This window comes from Lissotriton helveticus, chromosome 7 (assembly GCF_964261635.1).
Source record: "Lissotriton helveticus chromosome 7, aLisHel1.1, whole genome shotgun sequence".
In the NCBI taxonomy this organism is placed as follows: domain Eukaryota; kingdom Metazoa; phylum Chordata; class Amphibia; order Caudata; family Salamandridae; genus Lissotriton; species Lissotriton helveticus.
This window is the reverse complement of record NC_136068.1, coordinates 405,646,215-405,663,168: the sequence shown is the minus strand read 5'-3', so window position 1 is coordinate 405,663,168 and position 16,954 is coordinate 405,646,215. Positions and strand designations below refer to the sequence as shown.

General features: G+C 51.1%; 1 long non-coding RNA gene across 1 annotated transcript in view; it reads right to left on the bottom strand.

Moving 5' to 3' along the window:
* LOC144766790 (uncharacterized) overlaps window positions 1-7,030 on the bottom strand; it is a 278,901-nt gene extending 271,871 nt beyond the window's left edge. Inside the window, exon 1 of the long non-coding RNA XR_013597930.1 lies at window positions 6,929-7,030. This is a non-coding gene — a long non-coding RNA (uncharacterized LOC144766790). The remainder of the gene's footprint in view (window positions 1-6,928) is intronic.
* Window positions 7,031-16,954: the final 9,924 nt, after the last annotated feature.

The window sequence follows — 16,954 nt, the reverse complement described above, 5'->3', positions numbered from 1 at the left end:
GATCACGGAAGTCCCGCTAGTATCTCCAATCCTCCAAATCCTCAAATTAGTCCCAGACAACAGTTCCTGTTATTATTTCATTAATATGTATAATAATGCCACATCTGGTGACTGTGTAAAATCCTTGTCGGAAACTACTTCATATTTGCAAGATCAGAAAACAAGGAACCAGAAGCTACAATGTCATGTTGTGTGGGGCGGAGATTTTAATGTTTATTTGTGCAATACCTATAAAAAAGGTACTTGTGGGCTCCAAGACGAGCACGACGTCCCCCTGGCCCACTTTGCCCACAGTAGTATTGGAGACGCCTTAAACAATTGTGTTTTTGCTTTAGAACTTGAATATGCGAACGAACTAGTGAGTCCTGCTGTTGAGTTTAAGCCGACTTTTCACGGTAAAGGGTTTTCTACTATTATTGATTTTATCTTATGTTCTCAATCCTTAAATAATCGATTAAAACATTTTATAACTGGTACTGATCCCTCAAGTGACAACTACTCAAACAGCATTACTATAGTATTAAATACCCCATCCCCAGTCTGTTCGAAAACAAGCCTTTTAACGCAGCAATCTCTGGAGATGAGTAAAATCAATGGCTATACTGTTAAATGGTCAAAGATCAATCCCTCAGAGGTCACTAGCAAGATTATCCATAAAACCCTTCCCTTAATCTATCATTGCTTGGAGAAGTCTTCACCTCCCCAGTTGATCCTCTCAAGCTTTGTCAAAATCCTAGAAGCTATACGACAAGAGCTTACACGCCAACATAAGACTCTTGATAGGGACTCCAGAGGGTGGTTTGACTCTCACTGCCGTAAAGCCCTGCGTGCACTAAAAAGTGCTCTACACAAACAAGTCAGGGACATGCCCCTAATTGCCTCCCTAAGAAAAAACTATAAGATGGCACAAAAATCCCGTAAACGGGAAACAAAAAACAACCTTTGGGCCCAACTACATCAGAGCACATTAAGTAAAGACTGTACCCTGTTTTGGAGAACAGTTAAGGCCCCCTTTTTAGCTGATGCAACTGCTGTACGGCATCTAGATGTGGCAGTACCCGCTGATAAATGGGTAGCGCACTACTCACAGATCTTTGGGGACCCCACCTTAATAACCGAGGCCTCAAGATCAGAGGGGGCAGCTCCCACAAGCAACAATATCTACCCTATCGACCTCCACTTTGACCTAGAGGAGGTGACTGCTGCGCTGACCTCCTCAAAGACCGGTAAAGCGCCCGGCCCTGACGGGGTCCCATTAGACATCTTTGTGAGCAATATAGACCTCTGGTCCCCAATTGTTACGCAGGTCATGTCCGCAGTGACTCAGATTGGCCTTTTAGAATCCTGGTCCACTTCTGTGCTTCTACCCATATTTAAAAAAGGAGAACGCGACAACCCAGCCTGCTACAGGCCCATTTCCCTCTTGGATTCTCTGGGCAAGGTCGCCGGTAGACTAATTTTGGAGCGTCTCCGGGACTGGGCCTCGGAGAATAAGATCTTAACCGACTTACAGTTTGGATTCCAGGAGGGACTGGGCACTGTTGAACAGGCCTTAAATCTGACTCTGCTGATGGGTAAATATGCCTGGGCCAAAGGCGGTAATCTTTACCTAGTCTATGTGGACTTGAGTTCCGCATTCAACTGCGTAATTCATTCCAAGCTCTGGGAGATCTTGAGTAATCTGAGCATAGATCCTGCACTTCTGAATTTTCTCCGAGAGCTATAGTCGGACGCAAAAGCTTGCGTGAGATATGGCATCAAAGGGGAGCTTTCGGAATCATTTGACATTGCTAAAGGCGTTAGGCAGGGGTGCGTCCTTGCTCCATTCCTATTCAACATCTACACAAATGGGCTGGAGCAAGCGATGCTAGTTGACAGCAAAGATCTGCCCTGCATAAACACCCGCCCAATCCCTGCATTATTATATGCAGACGATTCTGTCATTTTAGCAAGGACACCCAATCAACTCCAGATCCAACTAAACAAATACTGCCAATTCATGCTCTCTCTTGGACTTAAAGTAAATAAGTCCAAGACTTTTGTTATGAACATTGGTAAGAAAGCCCAAAAATGTAAATCTCTTTTGATTGGGAAGACAAGGTTAGAAACTGCTAACACCTATCCATATCTAGGGATTCTTATTGATAAAGATTTGTCCTGGAAACCTGCCACTTCCAGCAAGAAACTGCAGTTTCAACGCACAACATCGGCGCTGACTTCATTTTCAAGGAAACTAGGCAAGCCCGCTCCTGCCGTAATCCTGAAGATTTACCAAGCCAAATGTATGAGCGTGGCTACCTATGGAGCTGGTGTATGGGGCTATATACCCGCTAGTGAGCTCCAAACTATTGAAAATGATTTTCTGAAGTACATACTAGCCCTCCCCCGAAGCGCTTCTACTTATGGCATCCATATAGAGCTCGGCTGGGAGTATCTATCTGACATCATTAAATACCAGCCGATCCTTCTTTGGCATCGCATATGGACCCAGGAGCAATGCCATCTCACTAGGTCACTAATATCTGATTGTCTTACACTGACCTATTGGAAAAAGATTCCCTGGCTGTTATATGTTTTTAAATTCTTGAATGATCTGAACTGCCCTGCATTTTTCACAGACCCTGCATCACTACTGGCCATACCAAGAAAAACTTTGAAAAAACTATGTGTCGCCCATTTATGCGATTTACGCTTGTGCTCAGAACTTGGTAAAAAGTCAAATGTTCATTTAACGATGATTCAATCCTCCTTTGGTATTCAACCTTATTTGTCTTTTTTTCTGTCTAACTACGAGAGATATGTTTTAACCAGATTTCGGTTTGATTTATTTTATCGTCTTGTCTCACTGCCTGTGCCCTCTGACTGGTCACGTGAATTACCTAGCTGTCCGTGTGATGGACATTCTCGCCAGTCTACTCTGCATGTAACTTTTTTCTGCAGTCTTTATGAGACCCCGCGTAAGCGCTGGCTGGTTACACTTCTTCGACAGTTAGGTTTGAGTAGATGTAGACCGGCGCTTTTGGCACTTCAGCACTAAGATACTCCGTTCATTGCCAAATCAGTAGCCTGCTACCTCAAAGCCTGTTTGAAAATTCATTCCCAAATATTGGCTACCACACCTTAAGACTCCATATCTGTTCAATCGACTACTGGGCTATTATATTTCTGTACAGAGTGTCAGTGCTTAGTTGAATCCGAATGATCCTTCAACGTCCTGATTTATAGTGTTATGCTTCCCTTAGTATTTATTGTGTAAATGAAAATTTTTATAAATTGTTGCAAATATTTGGTTTTAAATGTATTTTTTATGATTGTAAATTCAATCGAAATAAAGTTACTTTTGACTTTGACATGGAAGGAAATGACATGATGGTCAGACCAATCACAGGGTATGATGGAGTTCAAAGTGATAGAATGACCTTTGGAGATGATGAGGTCAAGAGTTTCCCCCTTCCTGTGGGTAGGTTGGTCACAATGTTGAACCAAATCTTGATCCTTCAAGAAGGAGTTTAAGCATGCTACAGCTTGGTCGTTAGGATTTGACCAATGAAGGTTAAAGTCTCCCAAGTAAATTTGGGGCTGCATTGAATCCACATTGTCAGCTGTGATTTCCATTAATTGTTCAATGAATGGTAGATTGTCGCCCGGAGGGTGATAGAATGTATGCAGTTTGCAAACTAGCTGCTTGTTACTGGAAATGTTGAGGCAAAGGTATTCGCAGGTTGATGGGGAAGAGGATTCTGAGAAGGAGATCGCAAGTGTCCTACAGGCTAGGCCGCCTCCTATTTTCGTAAATCTGTCCAGATGAATTATGTCATGGGAGGGGGGCACCAAGAGGTCTAGAATCGGAGTGGACGAGGGGGTGAGACAAGTTTCTGTGAGGATAATGATGTCTATCTCATTATGAAGTATGAGGTCGAAGATCTCAGAGGCATGTTTGTTGGCAGATCTGCAGTTGAGTAGTATGCATTTGAGTGTAGCCGGAATATGGGGGGCAGGAGGCTGATTGATGATCACTCTCTTGAGGTTGTCATTATTTATGACTCTGCGGTTGTGGTGGGGTTCTCTGTTCGGGTTAGAGTGAATTGTTTGAATTACTCCCTTTGTACTCGAGTTGGAGTCCGTGTTTGAGGAATAGGGCTTGAGGAGGCTATCAGTTTCAATGGACGCAGGCCCTGTCAACGAGCATCTGAGGGGAGAAGCTGTGTTATGAATAGGGACGGTAGAAGGGGAAGAGGGATGGTGATGGGGAGCTTTATCTGTGACACTGGCGGTGGTACTGGGCCAGTTTGGATGAGAGCAGAGGGGACTTAACAAGGGGAGATATTCAAGTGAGAGGGCTTTCAAAACGTCGAATTCTTTGGAGAGAAGGTGCAGTTGGTTGGAGATATCGTCCAATCGTGCCAGCACATCTGGGTGGTGGGAGAGGGGCGGAAGTTGAATGTGTAGATCCGGAGAAGGGGGAGGGAGTCTAGGTGTGTTAGACAGATCTGCGGCGGTAAAGGGGAAGTGGAGAGGTTTGGTCATTGAGTGTGGGAGGAGTTCCAGAAAGCCTTGACCGTAATGTAGATTGGGTGTGAGGATCTGGATAGAGGGGAGGGTGTCTATAAGTGATATAGGGGCATATGTAGGAAGCCGTTTGCGAATCTGCAAATTCCGGCGTTTGCGAATCGCAAACGGCGTTTTGGTATGTATGGGCCACATAGCAAAATAAGTAATCGCAAATATTGCGATTCCTTATTTTGCTGAAGCATTTAAGGAATCACAATTTTGCGATTCCTTAAATGCAATGTAGGGGTGCCTCGCAAATTGCGATTTTGGCTTACGGAATCGCAAAATACCACCTGCCCCAAGTAGATGGTATTTTGCGATTTCCTGTCAAAATACATTTTTATTTTAAATTCAAAGTGCCATGTGGCGCACAGACATGCCCTTAGGGCATGTATGTGCACCACATGTACTTACGGGCACATTCCAGGGGTGCAACAGGTGTTCTTTGGACACCCTGGCACCCTTGGAATTGCTATTCTCAAATTGCGATTTTCTCATAGAAAATCGCAATTTGAGAATGTATCCCCATTCATTCCTATGGGCCTCTTGGCCCATAGGAATGAATGGGACACTCATTCCTTAATTGTGATTCGTAATTTGCTAATCGCAATTAAGGAATTTTAGAGATTCGCAAAAAATTGCGATTTATCACCTACATTCCATTTTGCAATTCTCAAATAGCGATTCCTTAAAAATCGCTGAATGAGAATCGCAAAATGGAAATTACCTACATATGCCCCATAGACGTCAGAGTCGTTAGTAGGGGAGTCCCGTGTAATAGGTTGTTCATTGGTTCTTAGCGGTGTTCTGTAAAGTGATGGCCCAGGGATTGATAGTGGTGATAGAGTTAATGGCCTTGTATTATGTGGTTCAGGCAGATCACCGGTCGGCAAGGGCAATCGAAGGGAATTGGGGCAGGGGGAGGTAAATCTGAGGAGGAAGTGGGGGCGTCGCTTTGTAAGGTGCTTGAGGTGGTTAGATCTAATTCTTGTCATAAAGAATACAAGTTGTTCAACATAAAGTCTTTGATCTTCGGAAAGAGCTTGTCAAATTGCTCTAGGTTTCGATTGGAAGCTTGAATGAGAACGATCCTATTGTTGTAGATAGTAATGGTGAGATCTATTTTGTATATAGGAGAGGAAGTAGTGGAAAGACTAAAACCATGGGGAGTTTTCTGTATTTGTTTGCACCGAAGAAAGATAGGAGAGATTTCCTCCATTGGGCCCTTTTGTTCTTGAAGAAGATTAGGTCTGACATGATGTCGCCTTTAGAAATGCTGAAGTAAGTGTCTGATATAAGTGTTTCTGGGTTTCTTTTGATTAAGTTATGTTTGAATTTTTTTTATGCATTTTTAGAGAGGTATTGGGGATAGGTGATCTTATAGGCACTGAGGCCCACTTGAAAGAGTGAACCTTCGGTTGGGCTGGTTATGTTGGCCTCCATAGTGTACACCAATCGAGGAGCCAGTCGCTTCGGGTAGTTAGAAAGGGATCCGTTCACCCCACTTTGTCAGGTGGAAGAACACTAGAATGATTCCAAGACAGGAACTCGTCTCGCAGCTCACCTCCCTGCCCCAAAACTTCCTATAAAGAAACTCACCTTACAGGTAACCCTACCATGCCAGCGCATGCCTTTCCCTGCAGACACCAAACTCTGGAAATACCGTAAAACGTTTCATCCAATCCGTTAACAGCATTAGTGTAGAAGTTTTAACATCAACGACTCGAATTTGGCACATTGTCACGTCGCGATAAAGTTAGTTTGATCACATTAAGAATTAAAAAGGTAGACTGACCAGTTAGGTTATGTAAACAATAAAAAGTCATTAAAAAATCTAGCTCTGGCAAAGCCTATCATTTTGACTTTTGTATAAAGGGAAATGATCTCTCGGACTTCAGCAGAAACAGGTCAGGTGTCATTGGATGTGCTGTATGAGTGTGCGCCTTCCTCATACTGAGAAGGGCAACCTTTCCTCACACGCCTAGAAGTACGAAGTAGTCGTGAAAGCTTAAAGAGACACGCTCCGCATGACGTAGCTCGGTTTAAGGCGCTTGAAAGCTGTGGTTCATTAGGTGCCTCGATGCTACGAGACTAAACTGCGACCTTAAATGTTTAAGCTTTGGGGTCGCCATAAGTGTAAGGAACGTGCCCGACGAACTCAGCCTCGGAAAAGGCTGTAAGGCTGCCAGTTTGTGGCTCTACTGTCGTGTAAGCGAACGGGCGTGGTCACCGCAGGGAGCTCTAAAATAAGCATCCCATGCTTTCCCGTTATCGACCAACCGCCCCCTCTTCACACCAGCAACACAGGTGGTAGGTAAAGACATGTCCACCATCGCTGACTCCACCCCCTGCCCGCCGTAGTAAAAGACCCCCTCACCTGGCAGGAGCTTGATCCGTGGCTCTTCTGCAGCTCAGTTTCCTCGCGCTCACTTTCACTTTCACTTTCACTTTGCACCGTTGCCTGATAACAGCCTACTTGGTTAATTATAGCCGCACACAAACGCAGAGCAGGGCCCTAGAGAGTAGAAGCAACCTACGCACGTCACACAAGCCCATCAGAGGAAACCGAACTTCCCTCTTCTCTAACACATACGAGTGAGAAACAGGATGGCATCAGCACGGACTTCGCAGTGCTTTAAGTTTGCTTAAAAAGGTGGAGGGTCTTTAAAGGAGATGTGTGCTAGGAAGCACAATTAAGAATAATATTCGGGAAGCGTCTATAACTAAGAATATTTCCTTTTACATCGGACTTAGAGCCTCCCGTCCCTCTGGCCATGATCCTCCTAGCCTAGCACTCCCTCGTTGGAAATGTTACTCCAATAGAAGTGTGATGGTTAGCAGTTGTGTTGGTGCTGTCAAGGACAGCGCTGGCAGGGCAACGGGGGGAGGAAGCTGCAGTGGCCCACTGACGAGCCCTGGCACTCTTTTTTACATACTAAGCACTCTTTTTTACATACTAAGCACTGCCTGGGGGTTTTCCTCGCCCTGCTGCCTCCCTCTTCAGCCCACCCCCCATGTCAGCAAGATCCTGATCCCCCTGATGTTTGTCCTACTGGTATTTCTGTCCATGTTCTCTTGGTTCCTTCTTATGATCCTGCTTCTCCTTTTCTTCCTTTAGGTCAGAGCTTTCCAAACTGTGTGTCCCGACACAGTACTGTGTCGCCTGTAAATGGTGGGTGTGTCGCAGGATGACACCAGTATTAAGGGCACTTGGCACATAACCGCTGCTAATTAGGAAGCATTCCTTTGAAAGCCTGTCTCGGAGTCAGCCGCAGCAGCGCGGACTCCGAGACGCTCTGCTCTATGGGGGCCGGTCGATTCACAACAAAGCCCCATTAACAAGTAAACGGTCTTGGGCGTGGCCAAGCAGCATGGCCGACAGGACGTGAGCTCCACCAGCTCCGTCCCGAAGACCGTTAATATCCTGTCATTTCCCCTGCCCGGACCCTCTCGTCCCGGGGAAAGCGTGTCGGAGAGGCGATAAGAGTCCCGCCGAGCCCCTGTAACTGGAGGAACGGACCCGTGGTCGGTGTTCCGCCGCATCCTGCGGCCTGGCTGCTACTGTGGGCGGCGCCGGCGAGCCCTTTCACGCGGCACCGCGGCTTTGGCCTTCTCGCTGGACCGGACGGCGGTGGAAGGGAGCAGCGACCCCAGCCTGTGTGCGTAGCTGCTGCCCGCCGGCTGTCTGCTGTGGGATCCCCGGCCCGGGACCGGACAACTGCGGTGCCGGAGGACTGAGGCTCTACTGTGAGGCGGTGAGGAGGGGAGCGGGACGGGGGTGCCGGCCATCTTCCGTGGCCTCGCTGGGCTGGAGTGCGGAGGGGGCCCCCCATCTTTAACTGCTAGCGCTGCACGTCGGACGACGGAGCGCCTTCATTTGGGAGTGGGGGCTGAGGAACCACTCTGCACTGGCCCCCCTCTTCTGGCGCAGAGGTGCGTGTGGGGGCCCTGGTCTGCTGTAACCCTGCCGGGGTCCGACCATACTAAATTGGCACTCCTGTACCCCCTCCCGCTGGCCGGTATCCTGTGCCCTGAGGCAGATCGGGATCCCTGTCATCTGTGAGACGCCGGGGGAGCTCCCGGAGAGCTGTTGCTGGACCCGGCTGTCCGCCATTTTGGAGTTGGTCTTGGGCGGCATCCTTGGATTGGGGGCGGCCGATAGTGGAGTCCGTCTGTGCCTGCTCTGCCCTGCTCTCTGGTGGGGGTGGCCCCGTGCTGCTGCGCTCTGGTAGCACCTGACTTGTGACCTGCGTTGCCTCCTGTGATCTTGGTCTTGTGGACCCGGGCACTGCTTGCCTGTTTCCCTTCGGCGCTGTGGTGACGCCTACTCTACCCTGCTTGGGCGGCTTCGGGGAAGGCCCCATTGAGGACGTCGCTTTCTGGTGCAGCAGATATGGCGGGCCGGACTGGTCGTGGCCCTAAGGCCACCCAACCCAACACGATCACTCAGTACACTACCCCTCGTCTGCCGCCGCAGAGAATTACGCGCCAAACGGGCGCTGGAGATGGCGATGGGGTTGGGGAGTCGCCGGAGCCGTCCAGAGCGGAGCTTCTTAAAGCTATACAGGGTTCACACACTGCCCTAGAACGCCAGATCGAGACGGTGTCCGTGGATGTGAACCTTTTAAGGACTGACCTTCGCAAGGTGGCGGATAAAGTCTCGGACGCGGAGGGCAACATCACTCAACTGCAGGGGGAGGTGGCGTCCCTACAGAAGTCACTCTCTCAGCTTGCCTCTACTACCCGAGCATTGGAGAGACGCGCCGAGGATGCAGAAGGTAGGGCGCGTCGGAGTAACATACGTGTCCTGGGGGTCCCGGAGCGACTGGAGGCAGGGAACCCTGAACGATTCCTGGAGACCTGGATTCGGGAGCATCTCTGTCCGACTGGATTGTCCAGTGTCTTCATTGTGGAGCGGGCCCACAGGGCCCTGGTGCCCCCTCCGCGTCCTGGAGAGGCCCCTAGAGCCCTCATCGCAAAAATCCTCAACTACAAAGACCGAGACTGTATCCTTAAGGCGGCGAGAGAGTCGGGGCCCCACACGATTGAGAACAGCCGAATCTCCGTTTATCCCGACTATACCCAGCAGGTGCAGGAGCAAAGGAAATCCTACTTGGGGGTCAAACAGAAGTTGCGCGACATGCAGCTGCAATATATGCTTTTATACCCCGCTAAACTCAAGGTGCTCTCCCAGGGCCGGGCGCACTTCTTTGAGACGCCAGCAGAGGTATGGGAGTGGCTCGAGATCAGAGGAGATGATCTGCCCCCGGGTGAGAGAGGGGGATCGCGAGATGTGTGGGGGACCAGGCCGCAGAGACGACGGCGTGGCAGGAGGAATCGCCGTTCTGGATCCCGTGGTCCTCCTGAGACTCGGCCCACGGTGGGTCCGGACGGGGCCATCCAGATGGAGGCCTCGCCTGAAGGGGCTGAGACAAGTTTCCACGGTGCGGCTGCACCTGATGACATTTTGGTACCGGATACCCTACAGGAGACGTCGGTGGACGTAGACTCTGTGGCCCCGGTGGTCCCGGAAACTGCCTTGCAGACCCTGGACTTGGGATGATCCTTGGCCTGCCTGCATTGCCTCTGCTGTGCGACTGCTGTTATTGTATGGTTCCTTATGGCCCGGCAGCTCTTGGACCTCTGCTCGTTCGGAGTGGATGTTGCGAGTGTTTGTTCACTGATCAGGTACCCTGTACTTGGCGAATGGGTTGCATGTGCACCTAGTGATGGGGGTGGTGAGTGTGAGCTGCTCCTCCCGCGTTGCTGACTTGGGGGGGGGGGGAGAGGTGTCCGGGTTGTATACCGGATTCGTTGGGTCTTTCGGGGAGCTGGGAGGGGGGGTAGGTTGGGTTGTTCTGTTGTGTGTGAGTAGAGAGTGTTGAATGGGGTGGCTGTGCACGTCCTGGCACTGGCGGGGGAAGGGCGGGGTGGCGTTACTGGTTGTTGCTATCCTATTGCTCGTGGGTGGTGGGGTTTCGGGGGTTCCAGTCGAATTTTCGTGTGTTGGGGTTGTTGGGGGGCGGGGTCTGGGGTGTGCTAATGATGGCACTGGCATTTGGCGCATGTTGCTTCTGCTTGGCGGGGCGCTTGCTTTGAGCGATGCATTTTTGAACTTCTTTGTAGCATGGGCCTACTGGCGACAGCCTAGGCTGTGTGTATACTGCTGCCCGGCTGGGCGTGAATGGTGGTCATGGGGTTTAAATTCTTGACGTGGAATGTGCGTGGCCTGGGTACGTGCACTAAGAGACACAGGGTCCTCGCCTTCCTAAAACGCCATGGGATTTCAGTTGCTTGTTTACAGGAGACCCGCTTGGATGATGATGGTGCGCAGCGACTGGCCAAAAAATGGAGAGGCCAGCTATTCCACTCCTCCTACTCTACGTACGCTAGGGGAGTCCTAATCTGGGTGGCCCCTGGGGTTCCATGCGCTGTCCAATATATTGATGCGGATGTGGAAGGCAGGTACATATTGGCGAAACTCAGATTGGACGATAAGGTCCTTCTGGTCTTTAATACGTACGCGCCGAACGTTGATGACCCGGCATTTTTCTCCCAGATGCAGGACCTAGTGGCTCCTAGCCTGGACGCGCCCCTTCTTTGGTGCGGGGACTTTAACTGTGTGCTACATCATGAACTGGACCGTGATCCACCTCGGGCGGGAACTAAGCCCCGTATGACGGCGTGTCTGCGGGACGTGATGCAAAATATAGGGGCGATCGATGTTTGGCGCGCGTGTCACCCCACGCAGAAACTTTACACTTGTTATTCCCCAACCCATGGCACTCATAGTAGGCTGGATAGAGTGTTGGCGGCCAATCTCCCTTCCTCTCTCACGTTGACGGTCACGCACCAGGCCCGATACCTGTCGGATCATGCTCCGGTCACGTGCGTGGCGCAATGGCCTGACCGGATGGAACGTCCCCGCTTGTGGAGACTGCCTCCTGATCTCCTCCAAGATCAGGTGGCCCGGGATCATGTGGCAGCGACCCTCTCCGATTACCTGGAACTTAACTGGGCGGGGAGTGACTTGTCTTGCTCCACTAAGTGGGAGGCACTGAAGGCGGTCGTCCGTGGTGCGTGCATGGGCCTGACGTACGGGGTCAGGAAACAACTACTATCGGACTTACAGACTGCGGAGGCTGAGCTCTTGCGCGTCCAGGCCCGCCCTGACCCGGACGTCTCGGGTCAACGTGTGGAGGGCCTGGCCCTTGAGTCGATCCATGATATTCTCACGAGGCTCGATCGCTTTACGCTGGGCCAATATAGACAGAGACTGCATCGAGAGGGGGATAAATCTGGCCGCTTGTTGGCCTGGATACTTCGCCGGGAGTTCACAGCTGAGCGTATAGTAGCCCTGCGGGCGCCCAATGGTGATATGGTCCACTCAGAGGCTGCTGTACTCACAGTTCTGCGGGACCACCTGCGGGCTGTGTATGAGCCCGACCCAACTATATCTGAGGAGGTCTACCACCCCTACCTCGAGGACATTGGATTGCCGACCCTCCCAGAAGCGGCGGCAAAGGACCTTGATGTCAAACTGACGCTCGGTGAAATCTCTGCGGCGATTGCCGCCCTCCCACGAGCCAAAACCCCTGGCGGGGATGGATTCCCTGCAGAGTTTTATCATACATTCGGGCCCATCCTGGCCCCCCTCCTTTTGCAGGTTTACAATGAAGCCTTACGCACGGGTGACCTCCCGCCCACCTTGAATCAGGGTGAAGTTTGTATGATACTGAAGCCGGGGGGTGACAGCACAGACCCCGCTTCGTATCGTCCTATCACTTTGATTAACTCGGACGCGAAAATACTGACCAAGCTGTTGGCTAATCGCCTTGCCCCACATGTGGCTCAGCTCGTCCATCCAGACCAATGTGGCTTTGTCCCTGGTCGTAATACGGCAATGAACCTACGCCGCCTGAACCACGTATTGCACGAAGTCCGGGGGCGTGACACTCCCCATGTGCTGGTCTCCGTTGACCTGGCTAAGGCCTTTGATACAGTGCATTGGGGTTACCTCATGCATGTCCTTCTCAAGATGGGATTTGGACCCGGCTTTCGAGAATGGATACGGATCTTATATAGAACTCCCCGGGCCAAGGTGCGTCTGGGTTCGGCCCGCTCTGATGAGTGGACGTTGGGGAGGGGTACCCGACAGGGCTGCCCATTGTCCCCCCTTCTATTTGCCCTCGCAATTGAGCCCCTGGCCATATCAGCCCGTAAGGAGTTACATGAATGGGGTATTGTGGTGGGAGATACTACTAATGTCATCTCCCTTTACGCCGATGATGCGCTTTTCTACCTGACCTCTCCGGTGGAGGCCCTCCCCACTCTGTTGCGCCTCCTGGACCGCTTTGGTGCGGCCTCGGGCCTGCGCATAAATGTTACTAAGTCCCTGGTGTTCCCACTGACTCCTGATGATCTCGTCCCGATGACGGATTCTCACTGTGCGGGCCTCCGGTGTGAACGTTTGGCGTTCCGGTACCTGGGTATACAGGTGGCCGCTTCTGATGAGGCTCTCTTGACCCATAACATGGACAGGATTCTTGTGGCCCTCCGCAAGTCCGTTGTATTCTGGAACACGCTCCCTCTCTCCCTTATGGGCCGTCTAGCAGTTGCTAAGATGGTGATGCTCCCTAGAGTTCTGTATGTGCTGCAGAATACCCTCTGCCCGTTGCCCCCCCGGGTGTTTCGCACACTAAATTCGCTCCTTACATCTCTTCTCTGGGCGGGTGGTCGCAGCAGAGTTGCGTTGCGCACGGTGACGCAGTGTTGGGATGCGGGAGGCCTTGAGGCCCCGAGATTTGACTTATACTACTATGCTGCACAACTTCTCCCAGCGGCCAGATGGTTTGCTGACACTGAGAACTGGGAGTTGGCCTTGTTGGCGGGAGTGGCTTCGGACAGGGTGCTACAGCAAGCTCTCATGCAGGGCCGGGGCGCCGACGGTGCGCTGCCCTATGTCGTCAGGCATACGGCCCGCATTTGGCAGCGCTTCGTTGAACGCGTTTTGCGCCGTGCGCCATTCCATAGGGATCTCTCCCTTTGGATCCTGGCCCCAATACTCAAGATGGAGGCGAATATGTCTTTCCGAGAGTGGCGCGTGGGCGGTTGCGAGACACTTGCGGATCTCTATCCGGACGACTCGTTTGTGTCATTTGAGAGAGCAGCGGACTCATTTGGACTGCGTGAGGGCCAATACCTGCATTATGGATGTCTCCGGGATGTAGCCAGGACGACGTGGCCCCAATTCCCAGAGGCGCCCGAGCTCACTAATACCCTGGACATCATCTTGTCCTGTGGCAGAGGTAGGAGACTGATTTCCCTTCTTTACTCAGCGATGCGCAGGGACTCGACTCCCCCATTGATGCCTGCTTGGAGGGCTTGGGAGGCGGACCTGGGGATTGAGTTGGATCCGGCCCAGAGGAAGCGGATAGGGATGTTGACTCGTAAGGTCTCTTGTAATGCGCGTTTCAAATTGATACATTTTAACTTTCTCCATCGCACCTATATGACACCTGCCTCCCTCCACCGTATCTCCTCGGACAGGAGCCATACTTGCCCGAGGTGTAATGCTGAACGGGCGGGTTTCCTTCACCTGGCCTGGGAATGCCCCTTAGTACATGACTTTTGGGTCGAGGTGGTGGCGCACATTACCCGGATTACGCACCTTGCGATCCATCTGGAACCGATTCACTGTTTGCTGGCGCTAGTGCCAAAACCCAGGAAGAGGGGTCTGTCCTACAAATTACTGCAACTCCTGTTGGTTCTGGCGAGAAGGCGGGTGGCCATTACTTGGATGGGACAGAGGGCGCCTGAAATCTCCAGTTGGTTACGGGACGCTAGGGAATGGGCCTTAGCGGAGGAGTCACATATGCAGAGCTCACGAAGGGATGGGAAGCTCCAGGATGACTTACTCACTTGGAGGGCCATGTGTATCGAGGGGATGGAGGAGGTGGACTCTGACGCTACCAGCGCGGAGCTGTTTTCCTCCGCTTCCTCGGAGTCTGATGTTGCTGGGGAGGGTTCTGGGGTGTAGTGTCTTGAGGTGATGTAGCAGTACCCTGAGTCATGCCGATATTCCTTGTTGCGTACACTTGTTTGTCATTGTGATTACCATCGACCACGTTCTATTGTGAGGTTCGCTCTGAAATGGGCCCTTGCCTATATCTCCTTATGTGATTGCATCAATGCCACAAATGCCGTTCATGGGGTTCTTGTTCTTGTTCTGTTTTTGTTTGGACTGGTAGAGCATCATCTACGAAAATTGGCGAAGAAATTGATATTGCCCAGGGGATTCTGGGAGCACAAGAGCAAATCCCTTTTATTGTTTCGCAGGTTTCACGAGTTGCCGCCCTGCCTCCGGGATGTGGGCCGTATCTGGCTGTGTACCTCCTTTTGGATCTGACCTTCCTGGTCCGTATGTGTTAACTGCCTTGTTGCTTGTATGATTTGTGCCTCTTTATTTTACTCGCCGCCAAGAAATAAAGTTTAAAAAAAAAAAAAAACAAGTAAACGGTCTTTTAAAGACCTGCGAAGTACTCAGTGTGGCTGTGTGTGTGCCCGGGAAGCTGGGGTGAGGTAACAGAGGGTGACGGGCAGATGGAGGGAGACAGAGGGAGATAGAGGGAGGGAGAGAGGGAGACAGAGGGAGGGAGACAGAGGGACGGAGACAGAGGGACGGAGACAGAGGGACGGAGACAGAGGGAAGGATACAGAGGGAGACAGATAGAGGGAGACAGAGGGAGGCAGAGGGACGGAGACAGACAGAGCGAGGGAGACAGCGAGAGAGGGAAACTGTGGGAGACAGAGGGAGGGAGTCCGGGGTAGACAGAGAGAGGGAAAAGGAGACAGAGAGAGGGAGACAGATAGAGGGAGACAGAGGGACACAGACAGATGGACACAGACAGAGGGAGGGAGACAGAGGGAGGGAGACAGAGGGAGGGAGACAGAGGGATAGAGACAGGGAGAGGGAGACAGAGGGCGACAGACAGAGGGCGACAGATAGAGGGAGACAGACAGACAGAGGGAGGAGGGCGACAGAGGGAGGAGGGCGACAGAGGGAGGAGGGCGACAGAGGGAGGAGGGCGACAGAGGGAGGGCGACAGATAGAGGGAGACAGATGGAGGGAGACCGATAGAGGGTGACAGATGGAGGGAGACAGATTGAGGGAGACAGAGGGAGGAAAGTTTAGGTTCTCATTAACTTTCCCTAGGTCCTCCAGGTCTTGGCCCTCATACCCTCACGGAGGCCCACTCCAGGGCCTCCAGGAGTAGCCATAATGATGATTGTGCCTGCCCTGCCCCCTGGGCTTTAAGTGGGATGAAAAAAATGGGGCATCGCTCAAAGAGGAGTGGCCAATGTAATTAAGGACGTGGCTTAAAAACACATAAGCTACAAATCTGTTTTTAGCATGGTGTGCCGCCCGACTTGTATTTTGCTGTTTCTGTCATTGCATCCAGATATATGATACAAGTAACATCATGCCTACAACAAGTCAGTACTATTGGCTTTGTTAATGGTTGTTAGTTGCATAAGATAAATAAACAGCAACTATGGCTTGTATATAATATTGAACAAGCTTATACTTAAAGCCCCAGTGACACCACAACAATATTGCTGCTCCTGAGTTTCAAAAAGAGAAGGGAAATCCAGAGAGAAAATGGCTTTCTTCAAAGGATTTCCCTTCCCCTACAACGCTCACCTGTGCCTGCTGTCACTGCAGTCTGGAAAAAAATGGACCGCCTAGGCCAGGGCACAAAACAGAGCCCGAAAGAGACCCGTTTCGAAGCCCCCTTTAAAAAACTGCCGGTGCTCAGCACCAGTGAGACCCGGCCCACTTAAAGCCCTGCCTGCCCCCTCATTTGCTCCTCCTCATGTTCCTAGTTCACATCTGAGTAGTGATCCTCTTCCTCCGAGTCATCTGGTCTGCTAGCTCTTCTGATCCTAATTGTCATGGTCGTCCTTCTTTTGGTCTTCCTTGTTTCTGGGAGTCCTTCTCTTCTCCTCCCAGTCCTCGCCCTCCTAGTGGCCTTTCACTACCTGGATTTCCTTTTCATCCTCCTTGTTCATGTCCTCCCACTGGTTCCTCAGTTTGACACCTCATGTTCTTTGTCTTTCTCCTTTTCCCTAACTAAAGAGGACCAGTTGCAGACCTGGTTGCCTGCACAGTGAACCTATGCAGTGCAGAGATGCTGTGAGGGGCAACATTTGTTTTCAAGGTGGCTGGAGGTAGCAACTACAGTACTGAAGACAAACAGACAGCCACTCACAGCTTTAGATACACACCTTTCACCCTTAGAAATACTAGCAATCACGAATGGGAACACCTGCAGTGAAGTGGCCCTAAACAAGGAAGGGACCATCTCAAAACTGCATTAGCTGGATTGTGTTAAGTGTATCG